The following is a 20,421-nucleotide window of genomic DNA, read 5'->3' as shown; positions in this document are numbered from 1 at the left end:
AAACTCAGGCTAACTCAAGACAAACTTAAATATCCAGAAAGGAAATATTAGCATTTTGAAATTAGTAAGGACATATTTGATACCCTGTCACATTTTATTTTCAATTTTGTGAATTTTGATAGCTCATATTTTTTAACACGAGGAAGCCTTTCTTGACTTGTTTGTGGTTATACAGAATCTGAGACAAATTAATTTGGAGTAAACATTCAAAATGTTATTAACCTGACTGTGCTTTGAATGAGGTCTCCTATGACTGACCACAAAATAATAGACATTTGTTATTCATGTTGTCTGCCTCTTCCCTGGGTTGTCTCTGAGATAGCCCATGGTCTCATGCATGCATGTTACCCATCCCTCAATGACATTTTGGAAAAAATGAATTCTCAATGAATCCTTTTGGAGAGTTCTGAACATCCTGGACTTGTTACATCATCTCTTGGGTAGCAGAAGTTGAGAAGATGCTGTCTAGCTCTCTTGCTTTCACTAGATAAGCTTCTATTTTGGGAGATGAAACAGGCAGCACCTGTTGTATTGTAGATCAAGTAGTAGGAAGTCTAAGAAAAGCTTGGGCTTAACTGTTTTGAACACATATAAATCTTAAAAAATATTTCTAAAATGAGAAAAAAATTGCACCTGTTATGTGCCAGTGTTCTCCCCAGTCTAACCTGGCAATTTTTAATATTCTACTTCTCTGCTTGCTCATAACTATTATTTACTCAAACTTACATTGCAGTGCCAGTATAATGCAAAAGAAGCTGTGTGCAGGTACAGTGACCTCACTGTAACTGGTGTTCTGGATAAAGTGTAAAAGGCTCTCGTGAGCTGGGCAATATCAAATTGCACTTTATATTTTGCAATCCTTTTTATAGCCCAGCACTTTGGTTTTACTAATCTTATTTCAATTTCCATGCCATAAATCCACAGGAAGGTGGGGCTGTGTTTTCAGGAGGTTGCCTGGGAGCTTTGCCATGCCACAGGAACCACCAAACCTCTGACCCAGTCACAGCATACTTGTGGTGGGGGCTGTGTGTGACTGTGGCTTGTGACCAGGACAAAACTCACCCGAAGTCCCACAGACAGCTTAAACTGCAGGGTACTAAATTCCATTTTGGAGATGCCGCCTTTAAATTTTGATTTCCAAAGATGTAGGATGACCAAAGTGTTTTGGGTGCAAGAGGGCATGACATCCCTGCCTGACAGTCCATCACAAGAAGGACCATGCCCAGGAGAAGCATTCTTCTAGCTATGAACCATGAGGCCAGCAAAGCCAGGCATTGATTCCTGGACTCATCCAGCCCTGTTCTACAGAATGCCCAGGTTTGACTTTGACTTACTGACCAGAAAGAGATCTTTTATAATTTGTAGTCAAGTTTGTAGTTAAGTTCTAGCTGTGCCAGCTAGAACTTTAATTTATTTACCTTTTATGTAAAAGTGAGGCCATGTGAATAATAAAGGTTAAGAAAATCCTTATTATGGGAACTATTTGTATAGCTCATTCTATCAATTTCCCCACAAGTATGAGGTAAAAATCACCCTCTTGTGACAGCTATGACTAAGAGGACTCATTTGTTGCAATGTCTGAACTGCTTTGCAGGTATCATAGCAAACCAGAATAATTTTGCTGACTCTGGTGATATTCAGCCTTTTATTTAATGACCTTTTTTAGAGAAAATCAGGATTTCTGACTACACATTCTCATGTTTGAAAAATCCAGACTAATAGATTTTAAAATCCCCAAATGTTATTTTTGTTATAATATTCATTAAAGAATGGCTTGAGGTTTTTTTGATAATTATACTGTTATTAATCTTTGAACTTTTATGTGGCTTTATTGTTCTCTAACCAACTGAGCTTATAATTCTATTGCTACATTTGTGGTTGGCCAGGCATGACACATTGTACCACACTAACTTAAATTTTTTTTTCCATTCTGTTATTAACGGTCTACTGATTTTTTTTTAATAGCAGGAATCCTATAACATCTTGTAGTTGACTCTTAAAGTACAGAGGAGAATTAGTATGTGGTGGTAAAGTTCCAGACTCTTGCAAAACCAGGAATATGAAATATGAAGGAAAACTAGTATTTCTTACTGACTGTCTTCTAAAACAAGGAGTTAATAATTGTTAAAAACATAAAGGAAAGTGAATAAATTTGTGGTTGGTATTTAAATATGCTTGCCTAAGTAATGACTACATGCAGTTTAATGTAATTATATTAATTATAACAAATGTTTTTATTATTGCCACGATGACAAGTACACATTCTTAAGTGGGCTGACGTTCTCAAGAACTTTCTTTTGTGATTTTCACTTTAGAGAACACTGGCACTAGTGTAGCAGTCAAATTGGCAGCAGTGACAATGCAGCTGGACATTTTAACATCGGTGTAAATGCCTGTATCTCTGCTAACCTGTTCTTAGGTGCTCATGAAATTGCAGTCGCACAGAACCCCCTAGAGGCTGCTGAACAAATGATCACGGGTGGTGGCGGGTGCTTAAAAAATCAGTTGCTTCCAATTGTCGTAAGAATTTAACATCCTGTTTTTGTCTTTCTACAGCCTCGGTTCTCTCAGTAGTTCCAAAGTTGCATTCCTGCATGTTTTTAACAGGATGCAACTGCCATTTCCTTATTTTGTATGGCTATTTTTATTAGATTACAATTACTTTACGTTATGATTGATTGAAGGCTAAAACTCAGCTATTCATTTGATGTTCGTATCATCAAAAATATTTCTTTGAAGTTAGAATTCTTCTAAAAACAATATTTCCCCTCAGTTTTGAACACAGTTTGCAAAATTAATGAACAGCCATTGTAGTAGAGTGCTGTGTTCTGTTTATGCACAATCTGTATTGCTTCGCATGAATTAAGCTCATGTTAGAAATGGATGAAATCACTTGAAATTGTGTAAAAAAATCTGCTTTGTTAAAAAGACATGCTTGCTTTAAAGACTACATAATGCATTGTATGCACACCTCATTTATTACTCCATGCTTTTCTGCTGCTGTAAAACTCCTGTCAAAACAGATCATGCTAGCAAAAATTTTCTCAGTTTCTCGGTAAAGCTAAATGAAATCAAATATAAAGTTTGTGATACATTAAATCACAAATATAAATATATTCTTTACAGCCAGCTGTTATGTCTAAATGTGCACATTTTAAAATGGAAACATTTATCCAACATGCTGATTAGCAATTTCAGTTCTGAAAAGCCTGATTACATTTAAGATGCAAAAGATTAAAATGACTAAACAGATAATGTTAATAGTTCATCTTCCTTGATGGGTTTATATGTTTAAAAGCGCAAAAGTTACACCAGAACTTCTCGCATAGTAAACTCACCAGAAATAGTGTGGTTGTAATGTCTCTCACTGCAAGTTGTAATCTCTTATGGCCACTGTTTGAAGGAAAGCTTCTGGCTGAGAATGCCTGTCTGTGTTTCTTTTATGATATTTACACACACACACACACACACACATCCACATCTAATTTAAGCTACAAAACTGCATAATAAATGGTTGTACTAAAAATGCCTGAAAAGAATAATGAACGGTTATCTTAATTACTCGTAGAACTCTAACTCCTGGAGAAGTTCATATTTGCTGTTAATAATTCATTTTTTAACTATTCTGCTGCTCTATGAATACAATTAATTAAAAGAAAAAACAAAGTCTGGGTTTACATTTTGTGTAATCCAATCCAGGTTACAGCTTAATTCTCCCATTTGTTATCTATTTTTTGTTGTCTATTTTTTATACATTTGAACATGCAAATGCAGAGGTAAAAATATTGTTAGCCTTTTTTTATATGTTGGCAATCAGTGGTTCAAAAGTTCATGCAATACCATATGTCCTAAGAATATTTATCTAAATCTAAAATAATATGGAACTGTCAAATAGGATCCTACACGGTAACAAATGATGGAATGCAGGGGAACTCTTAGATTTAGCCTTTTCTTTTTTGTCCTACAAGCTAATGCAATAAGACCAATAATAAAAGGTTGTGTAGTAGGCCAAAAGTCTGTGACAGATAAAAAAGAAATGTTGGAAACTGATGAAGCTTTTGCACAATTAGATTTTTTGAGGCAGTGCTGTAAGGATTGTCCAGGGCCTGTTCAGTTCTGATTGATGGTAAAATCATAACTACATCATATTAGCTGTAGAGTTCACTGACAGGTTACTGCAGATTAATATTGCTACTGCTGCTCCCTCACCATCAAACTGGTGGAAATATGAATTGAGCTGCTCCTACAACAAACCCTGCATATTAAGAGGATGAGTGTTTTACTGAACCATCTCCATCTGTCCTCAGGGAAGGGGATGTGAACAACATTTATCTCCCAGGTATGCAGATATATAGTAACATACTAATTAGTTTTTCCAGGGGACTTTGATGATGCTGACCACTTAGCAATCATGCACACTTAGTGTTGCTTTGAGGTTTAGTTTATGATTAAAATGATAGTTGCAAATGATAATGAATGGTACTTTTCAGTGATTGAGATACTGAATCTCAAGCAAAAAAGCAGTAGCATGTTGTAGATACATGCTTGTTGGGGAAGATGAAATAAGAGATCATTTTAGGGCCCAGGCTGAGCGAGATGCTTCACCCCTCCAGTCCTGGCTGAAGAGACGAGGCTGGGGTGAACTGGAAGTCAGCCCAACGTGCCTGGCTCAGGACTGTGCATCCCCAGTTGCCATGGTAGAGGCAATATTCTGTGGGTTTGAAGTCACAAAGAGCCCTCTGGTTTTTGTTTCTTTCTCTGTTGATATTGAGACTTTATTCTGCAGGCTCTCCTCTCACCTGGCACCTCTGACACCCTCGAAATACCAACTGATATTTAGTCTCTGCCTCACAGGCCTTGAGAGATGCACACTTTTTCCTTGGAGGAAAACCCAAATCTGGCCATTTCCTCTGGACACCCTGTAGGTATTTTCTTCCCTTTCCCATTGCCAATGATTGTGACAAGTACTGTTTCTCACCATTTCAGATGTGACAAAAGCACACTGACATCCCCTGGTAGGCATCTCTCACCTGCTCCTATCCCAACTGCTCTACATATTTAATAAAAATCTGCCTGAACCTGTCTGTTTCTTACCTCATGGGCCAAAACTGTATCAGAATGCCTTTGGCTGGAGAAAAAATTACATTTCCTAAAAAATAAAAAAATTTTTAAAGTCCACTTGCTTCTGCAAAAGGGCAGCTAGAGGAAAGGTACTGCTGGTGGGTAGTTGCAGAGGTACCTGTTGTTGGAGCTGGCAACCATGGGAATCATGGGGCACCAGCTGCCCAAAGCAGCATTTGCTTCTGCCCTCTGCCTTGAGCTTTGAACTTTGCTTCTCCCCTGACCTCCTTACTGAGCTCCTCTGCCTCAGTTTTACCATGTGCAAAGTGAGAATAATGCTGCCAGGAGTATGGCAAGAAGCAACTCATTAGTGCTTTCTGGGATTTGGAACAGGAAATGTACCACCAAAGTGCCCAGGTCTACAAAAACAGGTCCCCAAGTGTAATGTCATGGTATTTGTGATTTTAAAAATGTAGGCATGAATCTTAACTGCAAATCTCAGCTGAGTTAAATGTATTTTTTGTCAAGGAGACATTGTTTTTTTTATGATAGCTACTCTGTGATTCATGAGTCAACATGCTATACAAATACCAGAAGGCATAAGTGAATTATAGACATTTCTCAGGAGTGGCACAGCAGTTCTCTATTACCCAATTCAGTTAAAATATCCTATTTATCATACTTTTTTTTTTTTTAATGGATGAATCCTGCAGTTTTTACTTAAGTGAAAAATCTGTGTGAGGGAACATGCTCTTTGGCTGGAAATGAGTTTGGATAAGAACTGCAGCTTATGTTATAAAAACAATTTAAGAAAATGATATATAATAGTCTCACTGTAAATTATACATCTTCAGTGACATTTAATAGGCTGTCATTTCTATCAGTTGTACATTTATTTTATAAGACATCTAGATTCTTATATCTATGTGGTTTTGGATATTATTTCCCCTTGACACAAATAACATTTAAATTAAAGTGTGCTTGTCTTTTAGAAAAGTTGTGAACGTGTTTTTCAGAGGGTATAGGAGGTTGGCAAATTTGTGATGAGGCACTGTTCATTGAAAAATACATATCTGTCAATATGAAAAGTGCTTTGTGAGTATGCAAAATCTTTAAGGGAAAAAGCCAGGTTCAGAACAGAATTGCTATTTCAGTCCTGAAGGAAGCCAGCGTGGGACCAGGAGCTGGCATATCTACCTGTTATATGTGGGAGACCCAGGTTCAAGTCCCTCCAGGAATTTGAACCTGGGCTTTCTGCATTCAGGTGGGTGCCCTGGCAATGGGACAGGCTTAGACCATATCTTGATGGGTTTTAGTCAGACTATTTTGCTTTTCTTTCCAGGACAACATGAGAATTCTTTGGTTACTTTGAAATTTTCCCGGACAGATAAAGCTGTTTTTTGAAATCAGTTCCCTGCAGTCCATATTTTCAAAAAATTTTAGGAGATTGGGTAAACAGAGTCTCTTACAAGTTAAATGTATCACAGGGGCAAATTTATCCATGACATAAAACTTGTTGACTTCCAAGTTGGTCTTATTACCAGCAGGATTGAATTTGGCCAGTAGACAGTATTTATGCAATAAAGAGCAACATATTTAGTAAGGAGAGGATCAGATGTTCATGTGGGGACGGGGGGAGGAGGACATATGGGGGTGAGCTGTAGAGAAGCAAGGGGAAGGCAGAGAAAGGAAAAGGTCATAGCGTGAAAGGGTGCTGTGAATTCCAAAAGTGTCTAATTAGGTTTCTGGCTGTGGAATTTGCCTTTGCCCCAAGCCAAGAAGCCCAGCTGTTTTACAACAGGGCTTTTGCCTCCTAGCAATGACTGCAGACAATGTGTGACCTAAACTGCAAGTGTATTTATAAGGACAACTTCCTTCACTCTTCTCAACAGATTCCATAAAATATGTTCAAGTGTTATTTAGAAGGTTGCATAACTGTTTCAGTTTTTTATGAACTTTTCTTGCTTTTGTTGGGCATCTAAATGCAATTTGGAAAAGTCCTAAAAAGTGGGGAATGGCTCTCATTAAAGGCACTCTTCTGAACTTGTAGTCTATTGCATTATTTTAACAAAGTGTCAGTCTTCAAAATTAAATGTTTGATGGAATATTAAATTTGATGAATCATTGCCAGTTTCCATGTTTGTTAGCTTTTATATACCACATTAAAGCATTCATTAATGTCACACAACACTGCTTTGATTGAGTCCTAAAAGGTTAATGACTTGATACGGGCTGGTATTCTGAGCTTTACTGTTTGCAGGCGGCTTGTGGTGAATGCGAACTGCTTTGAAATTCTAACAAAGAGAAATCTTTCATTTTTTCTCTGTTTCAAGTCCAGAAGGTGTTCTCAAATGATCTGACTGTGCTAGACAAACTAGAATTAGCATCATTAAACTAGAATATTTTTTTTTGTTTCCTTTTTTTTTCCCTTACAGGACTTAAATTTAACAGTAAAAAGCTTCATATTCATATGACTCCTCAGAGAAGGGTGGAGCAAGGTACATACAGAGCCCATGTTAGCTGTCCATCTACTGTTGGTATCTTTAAGCTGCCTTGTCAGTTGGTTTGGGAGGCTGAAGCTATATTTTTCCCTTTTTGAAAGTGATGAGCCAGTTCAGGAAAATTCCCTACTCTTAGATATGCCAAATATTTTACAAATTATCAGAAGCTTTCAAAATAAAGTTATTTTAGTGTAGCTGCTGTGGACACATCCTTGAGGTTACCTTTGAACAAGTCAGAGTGCAGGTTGGAGATACAATTAATATTTTGCCCAGTGCCCTCTTGGCAATGGCCAAGCTGGGTAACCTGGTCAAGTACAGGCATTTTTATACTCTTAAGAATGCCTTTATGTCCCCTGAAAAATCCTTGGGTCAGTGGCCAGTATGGGCAGCACAAAGAAGGAAATGACATTTCCAAAGTCTGTCCTTCTAACTACACTGTGCCCAGATTTCATGAAATTTGAACTCTCCTGAGATGGAAATAAGCTTCTTGACAAAGTCATGTGTGAAGTTAATTTTGCTTTAAGATGGTATTGAGGTTCTGCTCTGAGGGGAGTTGTTAGTAAAACAAATGACTCTAACTGTTTTAGTATGGAAGACAAATCAAAGCATTTCCATGAAGTAACAGGGGTGACCAGCTGTAACTTAACCATTTCCTGAGCAAATACAAGCTGCTCTATTGGAGGGGGGATAGTTCCCATGTTAGCCATTGTACGGAGAAAAATAAAAGTTCATATAAAAGAGCCCACCAAGGGTTATATGGCTGCAATTGTTTCCAAACTGAAACAACTTAGTATCTGTTTATGATTGTCAGTATCATGTTATATTGTTCTGGTAGAATCCATAAAACATAAAAGTCTGCAGTATTGCCTCTAAACACTCAGCGTCTGCAGCCAGGAGACTTCAGAGCCAATGCATTTAAACAGAGGGAGGATAAAAAGCAAAAGTTAATAAAAAGTGGACCTTGATTTCATTTATAATTTTAATGTAATTTTGATGAGGTGCTTCATTTGAACATAGAAGAGCAAAAAGCCAAGCCAAAGCTGATGAAATTAAGATACTTAAACTTGCATCCTTTAAATGTTTCATTCATTTATTCAAGCATTGGAGATGAGAAGAAAGAAGCAATAAATCTGAATTCCAACTTTTTCACCATGGCTCATGTTTCCACAGTTCAGAATGGTGCCCGTTACTTTTCTGAGCCACTCAGATGTATAGCATGCAATCATATTAGCACCACTTACATGAGAATATTCATTTGCATTTTCACAGTTACTTCCTTTGCATTGTGTATGGCAAGCGATGCAGAAAACAAGTGGGCAAAGATGTGATTCTCCACACAGCAAAACTATGCCGTGGAAGAAGCTATACCACCATTCAGTGTCTTAGAGACACGGATTTTGTCACTCAATACAAATATAAACTAATCTCTTTTTTACAGATAATGCCAGTGTTTGAAAAACAATACATACTTGGACTTGAAAGCAAGGTGATGGAAAGACAGAATATTCATTTCTTGATAAATCAGATGTATTTTCAAGCACTGTCATACTGGCTAACTACAATGACTTTTTTATTTTCTGATTTTAGCAGTTCCAGATTTCTCTATGTTATTTCTGGCAGTCCAGACATTTAGGTTTAAACACATTTAGTGTAAGATACAGACAAACTGCTCACAAGGTATACAGATACCACGTGGGTATCTGCAGTCCACAAACATTTCTGTAGGAACAGGACCACGATGATGATGACAACACCATCACCACCAAGAGAGACAAAGGGGGAAAGAAAAAAAAGAATACATCATCTGGTTAATTCTATCTTAAAAGATACTTCAAAGCAAATTATGCAGAATAGCTCTTATCAACTGCAGCTGCTTACTAGGAATGTCATGTGAGCAACACAGTTTGCAGGATAATGGATTTATGTCTAGCAGGAAGTCCAATGTGTGACAACTTCATGCAGATTCTGTTAGGAATCATGTTGCTAATATTTCTTCTCATCCTGACAATGTCATAGAAAAACAATGAAAATTTTATATTTGAAGCCTATATCAGATGACATGGGGAATGCAGATGAGAGGAAGCTTTATTTCAAGGGCAGATTGCATTAGGAATGATTCCATTTAGAGTTGTCCTTGCCAGAAGCAAAGCTCTTAGCTTTCCTGATTCAAAAATAAGGGGCATATTTTCACATGGAGGAAGTGTCACTGTTCTCTAAAAGCCAACAGTAAGATGGTAATTTATGATTTGGCTCACATCCTGATGAGTCTGATAGATGAGTTTATATTGCCTGCTCATAAACAAACCCAGTTTTTTCAGTTCTCAAATTATTAGTTCTGTATAATCACAGATGCTCCAAAAATGAAAGAAAAAACCAATAATACTTGCTGAACTTGGAAAACTCAGAACTTTCTATTTTAAACCAGTCGTTATGTCTCTCATAATGATTTAATATTTTATTATCCTTGCCTACAGTGGTCTTTTACCATGTCTATATAAACTTCATTTCTAATGGTCTCAAAGGACATACTTGGTATTTCCAGAACAAAACAAAATTAAAACATACACCCAGAAACCACACACATGCACACACAGTCCCAAAGTACTATAATGCTTAAGGCTTGATCCAAAGCCCATGGAGGTTTCTGTGTGGGATCTGGGCTGTGCTGACTGACAGACTGGGGCTGTGACATGCTGAACAGCAGCTGAGCCTCTTGCCTTCCCCCTGGCTCCTCCAGCCAGCAGCATTTGTGGGGTAATTCAGAGCTGTTCAGCCTCTGGAGATGGCACTTTGTGTCAGCCTGAAACAGCCTCATCTGGCGACCATCACTGCTGAGACACACACCCCAGGGGGGGAAAATGCTGCTCAGCCCAACAGCAGGCTTCAGAAAAAGCAAGGCTAAGAATTACTTGTGTGGGGAGAAAAGCCATAGAAATTGTCTTAACTAATTGTTTGTTTTTATAAGCTTATGGAAAGAGAAGAAGTGATCCAACAATGTAAATGGCAAAGTATGTGAAATGGCTAATGAATTTAAAGATTTGACAGTAGGAACTGTATTGAATTGTTGCAACTGATTGTTATTTGCAGCAGGTTTTCCAGGAACAGTAGAGGCATGGACCACTTGCTCCAGAGAGGTCTGTGTTTTAACTGGGAATCTATCCTGCTGCAGGGGGGGGTGGGGTGCACATGTGGCATGCACGCTCCCAGAGCACGCACACACACGCAGCTGTGTGCCTTGGCATGCACATCATCAATTAGCAGGTATGTCCCATGCATTTTCATTTCCTTATGCCTGTCTCAGCCATGCTACATGCATTACATATGCTTAGGTCACGGAAGGGTTAGGGACATAACTACTGGATCCCACAGGACAGGTGGAGCAAAGCTAGCGTAATCTCTGCATCCAGCTCTTTACTATTATTCTCTGATCATGAAAAGCCCAGTGAACTTGGAACACACACTTCTATCCAACAGCTATTTGCATATCAGAGGCTAAAATCATAAAGAAAGTTTCAGAGAAAGACTTCATGCATGGTCAAAGCAGGCAGGAAAACAGTCCCTTTTTTGTCATGGCAGCAACTCGGGAAGACCAGCTTAAGTTTTCTGTGCAGGCTGCTGCAGGCTTTGGGCTGCAGCTCTCTTCCTGTGCATGGATTGTCTGCTCCCTGCCCTTTTCTGTTTGCAGCTCCCAGCACAAAGAAGTTCCTATCAAAGCAGAGCACTAGAATTGTATAAATGTTTAGTGCTAATAACTATAAGAAGTAGCAAATATCCTCATATACTCCTGTCCCTCCTCATGGGAGCTCTGACTATAAACTTTGGTGTTCTGAACTCAAAAGTACAGCCCTGGAATTGCACCCTGTTTGCTCTCTTTGACATAAGAGTTGCATTCTCTCCTGCAGGCTGGTATCTTCTTTTCTTCTTTGTAGGAAACTCAAAGTGCTTCTGTTTTACAGATATCTTTCAGGCATGATTAAACTCACCTCAAAGGAATGGGATTTAACTGAAAGAAGGCCAACTGGTATTTTTTAACCATGCCCAAGAATCCATGCTTCATAAATAACAACTGGTGAGCCCATCACCATGTGCAGTCAGAATGCCACCAGATGAACTTCAATGAAAAAGCATGTCTTTTTCACACTGTGTTTAAAGGACAGAAGACATATATTTTAGAAAGAAAACCTTTTTCCTTTCCTTTCTCTGCTTCTTTTACATAAATTTGTCCATACATTTTTTTCCACTGAGTTTTTTTTTTTAATTTAATATATTTTAAAGACTTTCACCTCAATCTTTGCACAATTCAGTTTCTGCATCAGATGCAGATTTTCTGTTTGAGAGAAGGAATTTCTTTTGTAAAGATGCAGTCCTGATTTAAAGACTTCAAATGATCTACCACATCCTGTGGTAGGTTGTTCCAATGATTAATGACCCATGCTAGAGAAAGTACGACAGCTTCCAACCACTGGATCTTATTGTGCCTTTTTCTGTTAGACTAAATAGCTATTTGTTATCAGAAATCTCTTCCTTATGTAGATACCTGCAGACTTTGATTAAGTCACTTTTTAACTCCTTCTTGGATAACCTCAACAGATTAAGGCATGTTTTCCTGACTCTTTTTTTTCTTTGAATGTTGGGGGTTTTTTTAACCTTTTTTTTTTAGTTTCATAATGTACTTCAAGAACCAACCCAATATTCCCACGAGCATTTTCACAAATGCTATTTTCATGTAAGGTAGCCCCTTCTGAAATCCAGTTAAGGCTGGGTATTTTCTTGCCTTCACATCCTCCTCTGTATATTGTATGAAAAGTCTGTGTTCCTTTGTTTAGCTGCCGTGATTCCCAGATCCCAGCTGGGGCCCTGAGCTGCTCTGCAGGTTCTTCTCCTCAGCCCCACCATGGCTTTCACCATGGCCGCACCATCTGATGCCATGCAGCTGTGGAGCCCTGGATCGAGCTGCTATGAAAGCAGCCAGGCTGTGAGAAAGAGCTGCATGAGAAAGATCTGGAGAAGCTGTTGTGAGGCTTTTGTCCAGTGCCTCCCAAGCTGCGTTTAATGTCAGGCTTCTGCCCTTGGTCCTTGCTGAAGTTACATTTTAGGTGTGTCTGTGCCTGCGTCCTTCTGTGCCAAGCCAGGTGGCCTTGCTGACCTGACTTCCTTGCTGGACCCCAGACCAGCCTTGGCTCTGTGGACTTGTCTGGGATGTGAGGATTTGGCTGACTCTGGTTGCTGTCACTGGACTGGCCCTGTTCCTGTATGGGTGGTGTGTTCCTGCCCCTGCCTTGCTGTTACCACCAGCTGTAGAGCAGGAGAGGAAAGAGGCCTTTGAGGGCTCAACAGAGCATGGTGACTTCTAGTTTTCAGTTACTCAATATCTCTTTGTTTGGTTTAGTCCATTCAATGTGACTGTGTGGCTTTGTTGGGGTTTTTATCACCAGAACTTGCTATTTAATAAATAAAAATAAGACCATGCTTGTCTGACAAGACTTAACTTCCCTGAAAATGTGCCAAGATGAATGTTCTGCTGCTGTCATTTAATTATGTACTGATTGTCTCCAATGTTAAGCTTCCAAGACTGGGATGATGCCTCTTTTCATCTTAATAGTTGAATGTATATTAGTCATCATGTTGACCATTGAAAAACATTAGCATGACTTTAGCTTCTTTTATAGTCCTCTCAGACTCTTCCAGCTTTTAAAAGAAGTCAGTGTATGTGGATCAGAGTGTTCCCTGGCAAGATGCTTTCAATACCCAAGTAGAAGTTGGCCAGCACCATTTATTTGCTGCCTGGTAATATTTCTCTGCTGGCTGAAGGAACGAGAAGACGCTCCACAGTCACTTCAGGATCTACGAGCACTCCCACACACAGAAGAGCTGGCACAAGCATGAAGTAAATGCAATCATCAGAAGGACTTTAAAAGGAGTTAAATATTTGCAGAGAGATTAAAAATCGGATTTTCCATTATTCTCCTCTGTGATGGAGACAGAAGAGTAGCCCTGACTCTAAGTCCTCCCTGTATTATTATATTAAATACTGCCTGCCATGAACTTGTTTAATTTATGCCTTACTTTACTATCCCATTGCAAGCCTCATCTAGAATTACCACTGAGCCCAGAGTCCCCAGACCCCTTCCTGAAGAAGCTGGAAGCTTCAGCCCAGCTCTGGTCCAGGTGGGAGCTCCCAGCTGCAGGGAGCTGCCTTTCCACTGCAGGGGCAGGCACAAAGCACCCTCAGTGCTCCTGACAGCTCCTGACCCTGTTCTGAAAAGCACTTCAGTTCTCAGTGACAGGGCAGGAAATACTGCAGTTTTGGGTTGTGCAGAGACATTCTCACTCATATTTTAGTTCAAAAACTGGACAACAAACCCAGCTGTTTTGTTTTGGTTTTTGTTTGTTTTGGTTTGGCTTTTTTGTTTGTTTTGTTTTTTACAAAAGAAAGCACAGTAAAACTAGCCCCAGAGTGAGCAACTATTAGTGAAATAATTTGCTTTAGGAGTTAAAAGATGTGAGGAAGTGGTCAAAGTAATTCAGATGACTCTAAAAAAGAATAAGCATGAGAAATAACTGTAGTCACCAATAAGCCAATATGGGAAAAATATTTTATGTTATGGGAAAAATATTGTATGTTCTTTTCCCTTTACTTTCTGAGTCGAAGAATATATTGAGAGATTTCATAGTATGTTAGATAAAAATGTATTCATTAACCACTTGCTGTTATTAAAGTACACTGTTAAAAAAGTATCCTTTTCCTATCCATGACCAAAATTTCACATCTCTGTAGCTTCATCTCGTGAGCTTCACTCATCATTTTTCCTAAGCGGAACTTTACTATTAATTTATTAGACTGTGTCAGCGAGAAAAGCAGAGGCAAGGGGAAACAAAATAATGTTCCTAATAACTCATTTCTTAGAACAAAATCCTCCCAGCCTGCTGTAGTAAGGACAGTCATATGGTTGAGGTTTGTGCTTCTTCTGGGATACAGCACTTGCTGTGTCTGGGTTCGATCAGAGTCCCGTTGCAGTCAATGGGAGTTTTGTGCTAAAATGTATCTTGTATGCTGTCACATGGGCAAATGTCCACCTCAGGCTACAGCAGAAGCAAAATCACCACATTTGTTTTCACTTCTGACCTGCTGAAAGTAGGATTATATTACTTGTATATTTCATTCTGATTATTTTTTTTTTTTTAACTCTGATTTAAACAAAGATACCACTGTGGTATAATCTGATACCAAGCACTGTGTGAGAGGCTGGACAAGTCAATTATGACTGAAATTGCAGACTTCCTTTACTGTTGCCTTGCTTTTAACTCAATGTTTTTCTTCATAGGCAATCAACATGTAATTTCCTTTCTTCAGCTCATACTTTTGTGTCTCACGAACACTAGCAATGGCACTGTTCACTCTGAATTACCAGATTTTTCTCACATTGTGCCACTTCCTTCATATTATTTAACTCCATCTTTCCCCTGCACAGATATATTAGAGGAGAAAAGTGAACATAGCTTCTGACAAGTTGTCAAATGAGTGCAGCAACACTGAGACATGCTGAGACATTAAACACCGACTGAGTCAATTTTCCTCTATACAAAATGCAATTATTAGTATTTTGCTGAGATAACTCAAGGGGCAGAAACACTCTTCCAGTGTCTGGTTAAAACTGATTTTTGCTTGTGACCAGCATGAATGCTGACCTTTGGCTTCTTGACTGATCTTTGCATCTCCTAGAAAGTTCATGGAAAGGTCACAGAGCGGCACCAACTTCCTCCGTGTGTGCCTGTGTGCCTGCATGTGCGTGGGGACACACTCCTGACACTGCCTCCGTGCAAGGCTGGCCTTGCCCACTGACAGCTTTGGTTTCATGTTTGTGGGAATCTGGACCCACTTATACCAACAGCAAACCAGGCTAAAGGGCACATAATCTTTTATTTACCAAGAACCTTTGTTTGCTTTTCGCTGGCAATTGCTCCCTATTAGCTTTAAAGTTTGTTTCAGTTCAGATATATCCTTAGCTTAGAAACGGTGCTACACAGAATTATCTTTTTTTGTAAAAACAAAAGGACTAAAACATCACTAAAAACAACTGCAAAAGAAATGGATAAGATGTTTTTTTTTCTGAAATACACACATATTGAAGAGAATGAGTTCTTTCCTTAGATTGCTTTGTCATAGGCACATCAGAAAATTAAAAAAGATATATTGTATGTTCTTTAGCTGATTCCTTTCACTGAAAAGCTCAGTGCTGCCTGTCACTGCAAAAGAGAGCTATGAATCTCATGAAAGCTGCTTTGCTGACACCATCAGCTGTACAACATCCGCTTCCAAACCAGACCTCCGAAAGCAGCACTGTTAGAGGGTTTTAAATCTCTGCTCAGAAGCTGTATCTATTTCCAAACAGCAAGAATAGCTCTGAAATTGTGAAAAATGCACTCAAGTCATATTTAGAATGATTGTATGTGGGGGATATAACAATACTTTTCAAGACTGTAAGCACTGCGTATATTCATATCTCGTGCTATTTATCTTGCAGATATACAGCGCTGGAAGTTGCTGGCTGCAAGCTGGCAAGCTTGTAGCAGTGAGAAGGAAAGATCTCTCCGTTTGTCACTGGCCGTATATCACTGCAGCTGTGCCCTTTGATTACACAGAGGGCTCCTCCAGCCATTAATAATAGGAAACACTTTTTGTCTGGTGAATGCATCTCAACGCCATCCTCTAACACCTAGGCTTTGCAGGGAGGTAGAAGAGGCAAATTAAGGATGGAGCTTGTTCATTTTACATTCATGCTAGATGTGTAAACAAGGATAACCTTTGTTTTCCTCAGAAAAGAAAATATGCCATTCTTTTTCCTACCACCACAGTGACTGATTTTTTACAGAAACAATATGCACTGCCAATTACAACTTGCTGAGGAAGTGACACTAATGAATCACAATAATGCTGCCACAGCATCGCGGAAAGTCCTGTGACGCCAGCCCTCCAGATTAATTGCGTTACATATAATAGCCAAGCCACATCTGCTAACCAGGTGTATCAGTGCAAAAGATTTTTCCAAAAAAGCAAAGCTTAGAGGAAATCAATATACAGGGAATGAAGTCCTAGGTATGAATGCTGCATTGCCAAAATTAGATAGCGATCTGAAATTGTCACAAATAATTGATGCTAAGATTGGAAAATTCTAAACTGGTGTAAATCGTTTAGCACCAGAGAGCACTACAAGAGGCATTTCATGCTTGACCTGCAAAATGAATCAAAATTAATGCTAAGCTCATGTGGCATGCTGTTGCTCTTACCTATTGCAGCACAGTGTATCCGAGCTGCTCCAGAGAGGTGTTTGCAGTGAGTGGAGCGTGGAATCTCTCTGGGCCTGGCCTACATTGATCATCTTCCACAGCATCTTTGACACAATAGGAGAAAGCTATAGACCATTTGTCTTAACACTGCTTTTAGTCATGTGTCAAAAACCTTGCTTTAACCCATCCCAATTTTTATTTAAGATTAGGCCTTCTGAGTAGTGAAAAACCCAACATGAAACAATTAACTCCCTCAAAACAAACCCTGCTCTTACTAGCCATTATTTTACTTCCTCTGCACTTCACTTGCTAGAGGTAGCCACCCCATCACTCAGGCCATGAATGGATTTGCACTGGGGGAAAGGATTCCACAAAATGCAGCTGTTTTGGAGATATTCCAGATGTCTCAGAATAAGGTATCATTCCCATCTCTGTGTTTATCCCAAAACAGTGCTCTCTGTTTATATTTTGGTAGAACCCACAGTTACTTCATTGATGGTCCTGTGACTATAGTATGTTCCTCTTAAATCAGTGCTGACAACTTATTTAGGTCATGGAGTCAGAGTTTAATTTCCTCAGGTTAGATTTATTCCCTCAACTGCAAAGGAGTAAGAAAGAGCATGCTTGTTGCTGAGTCAAACATGGAGCTGAAAGTCTCCAAGGTGGAACCTTCGGCCAACATGCTGTGCCCCTTTTTTCAGCCTCAGTTACTGGCTTCATGATACAAGAATTTGGAAGCTGAGGCTGTTGCAGGATGCTCCCCAGCCTCAGCTGCAGGCCTGCCTGAGCACTGCTGCCCATCTCACTCCGTGGGTGTCTCTCTTCACTGAGTCCTTTCTCAGGTGGACAGGCAGTACATCATTCTGGGAATCACAGAAAAGCCTTTACAAGAAAACCCACCCTGAGTTATGTGACTGACATAACTTCTAAAAAATAAAAAAGGATTTTATTTTTATATAGGGCTGTTCTTTCACAGACACATAACAGCCAAAAACTACCATCTATCCATCTGAATGCCCAAATAAGAATTATTTATATATGATTGGCTAAATTTCACCAAGAGAACAAACCTATCAGTCAGTTTATATTTTTCTAGGAATCCAAAAGTCATATTTTTCTAGAAATCCAAAAAACTATAGCAAGCTGGGGGTTTTTTTGCTATTTTTATAAACTACCTGTCCCAAATACAGTTGTTATGTTGGTCACTGAATTTAAATGATGAATTTCCTTCTTTTAAGGCTAAGAGGAAAAGATCACTAAGTTTCTTATCAGGAGATAGTGATAGACTTTGCAAAAATGCACGGCATCTTGAAAGTTTTGTCTCATATCACCATTTATATTCCTGAGAAATAGACATGTCTCACATTCTGTAGCAGTATTTTGTGACATTTGGATTTACAATGCTCAAGTTTAAGTCTCTAGCCCTTTGCAGTCTGTCAAAAACAGCTTCTCTGTCCATTTATTTTTGTCTTCTGTGCTCTGTCTGAATATCTTTTGTAAATTTATACTTGACAACCCTCGTATTTCAGCAGCTGGCTTTGTTTCACAATCTACCTTGCTTGCTCTGTTGCATTAGCTGAAACAAAAAATTTAATCCATGATGTCAATAATAAATTATAGTGGAGATATACTATATGCCTGACATCACTAAGGTCAAGGCCATAGTGAAAATGTTGCAAGTGGATCCAAAGGGTCTCTTCATTGTGGTAGGTGCTTGCTGCACATTTAATATTACGAGAAACAGATCAGTGCAGCACGCTGCATTATGTTAGCCTTGTAGTTAGAGCTTGCATAAAACTCCAGCTAATGTGAGAGTGCTCCCTCAACATGAAAAGAGATTCCAGAGAAGTTTGCTATGTCATTATATTTAATATTTTCTAACTGATAAATAATTAAAACAAGAATTACTTTACTGAAAAGATTCATTTAGAGTGCACATTTTCCATTACTCTAACTGTTTGAAGGGGTTGGGGGAAACATTTATTGCATACCTTACCTAAACTACCTTGCCATTAAAGTATCTAAATTACCTCAGTGAATTCTGAGCACAGAAGTGGTTGATGAATTGCTTTTTGCATAAATGCACTTTCCCTTTGCTAGAATCTAATTCTGTGTATAAACATACACACACACGCACACACACAGAGAATAAAGCAACTACTGAACTCTCTCAAGAAGAAAATTGAAGCCTGGAATTTTCTGTGCAATGAAGTTTTTCTAAACGTTGCTTGTATTATAACATCCTTGGACTCTCTTGAGGACTAGCCAAAAATGGACTCTTCTACAATGGCGAAAGAACAGTTAATGAATCATTTTCTCCTGTGTGAAAGTGCTCATTGCTGTTAATTTGTCCATTTTTTACAGCCAGAGCTTTCTTAAAGTAAAAATTAACTTTCAGCTTAAAAGTCCATTTATTGTCCGAGGGGAAAAAAATTGTGCCAAGTGAACCATAAACAAATTCAGTATATGGCAGACTATGGAGATTTCCATTCCATTGAGCTCTGTTATTTGTTTTATCTGGCATAAAGAGCATCAACAACCCAAGGACTTTCAATCTGCAATTCATCCCTTTAACTTGGCTCTAAAGCATTTTCATTCCCAAACAAGAGGAAGGGCCGAATTTACTAATCTGCAGCCTATTCCAGAGCACAGGTATGGCACTTGGCTTTACCCAGGCCCTGGCTGGATGTATGGAATTTTATGGCTTCCTCCTCAGAAAATTGGTTACTTTTTGTTCCTGGTGTCCCTAATGCTGAATGGAGGAAGGCTTATGTAGGTGGGAACTTTTGGCTTCCATTTCAGTTTAGTTTTAAGAATGTGAGTAACCCCACGAGCTGCAGAAACATGCAGGGGAAAATACTTGAATCAAGATCTTTACAGAAAAATTCATACTTTAAAAAATAACCACCTCTGCAGGAGCTTTGATCTTCATGTAACTTTGTCTATGTTCTTTACTTCTTCATTCAAATCTATGCCAGACCAGGGTGACCAACAGTAATTATCATTTATCTTGTCACTGTATTTTGTCTTCTACGTGCAATGGTTAATGGGTTTAGGTCAGTTCTTGTGGGCCAGGAGTCAACACCACCTTTGGCCCACTGTAGTGTCTGTTGGTCAAAGCAGCCAAGAAATGGAATGACTGACCACATGATAATCCTTTCCTGAGATTGTCTGGCAAGCTTAAGTGAGGCAGGATGACCAAGTGGAATTACTGAATCTGAAGCTTCTGATCTTTGGGCTGGTCCTTTTGGAAGGGCAGTTTTCATTATTGATAATTTAATGGTCAACTGCCATGAAGGTAATTGCTTTATATCCATAAGTAATAATGAAAACTCCAAAACCTGTGATGGTCTCTTGTGTGCAAACGAAAAATGGAAAATGGAGCCAGTGACTCAGTATGGGCTTCTTTAATGACTATTTAATCTCTCCCATAAAAAAAGTTTAAATAATGCTGTTATGTGCTGATACTCTTAGCACTTGCTTTGGTGCATGATATATGGCCAGTGTCTGCTCCAAGAATCAACAAATGTGCATGATTCCATTAGCAGTTAGCTGTTTTCTACAAAGCTTT

The 20,421-nt window shown here is 38.9% G+C and overlaps 1 long non-coding RNA gene across 1 annotated transcript in view; it reads right to left on the bottom strand.

The window, feature by feature from the left end:
- The window catches only part of LOC135450334 (uncharacterized), a 50,189-nt gene that overhangs the window by 11,407 nt on the left and 18,361 nt on the right, over window positions 1-20,421 (bottom strand). The gene's annotated exons all lie outside the window — the stretch shown is intronic.

The sequence above is a fragment of the Zonotrichia leucophrys genome, chromosome 7 (genome assembly GCF_028769735.1).
Source record: "Zonotrichia leucophrys gambelii isolate GWCS_2022_RI chromosome 7, RI_Zleu_2.0, whole genome shotgun sequence".
In the NCBI taxonomy this organism is placed as follows: Eukaryota; Metazoa; Chordata; class Aves; order Passeriformes; family Passerellidae; genus Zonotrichia; species Zonotrichia leucophrys.
This window is presented reverse-complemented; position numbering and strand designations above follow the sequence as displayed.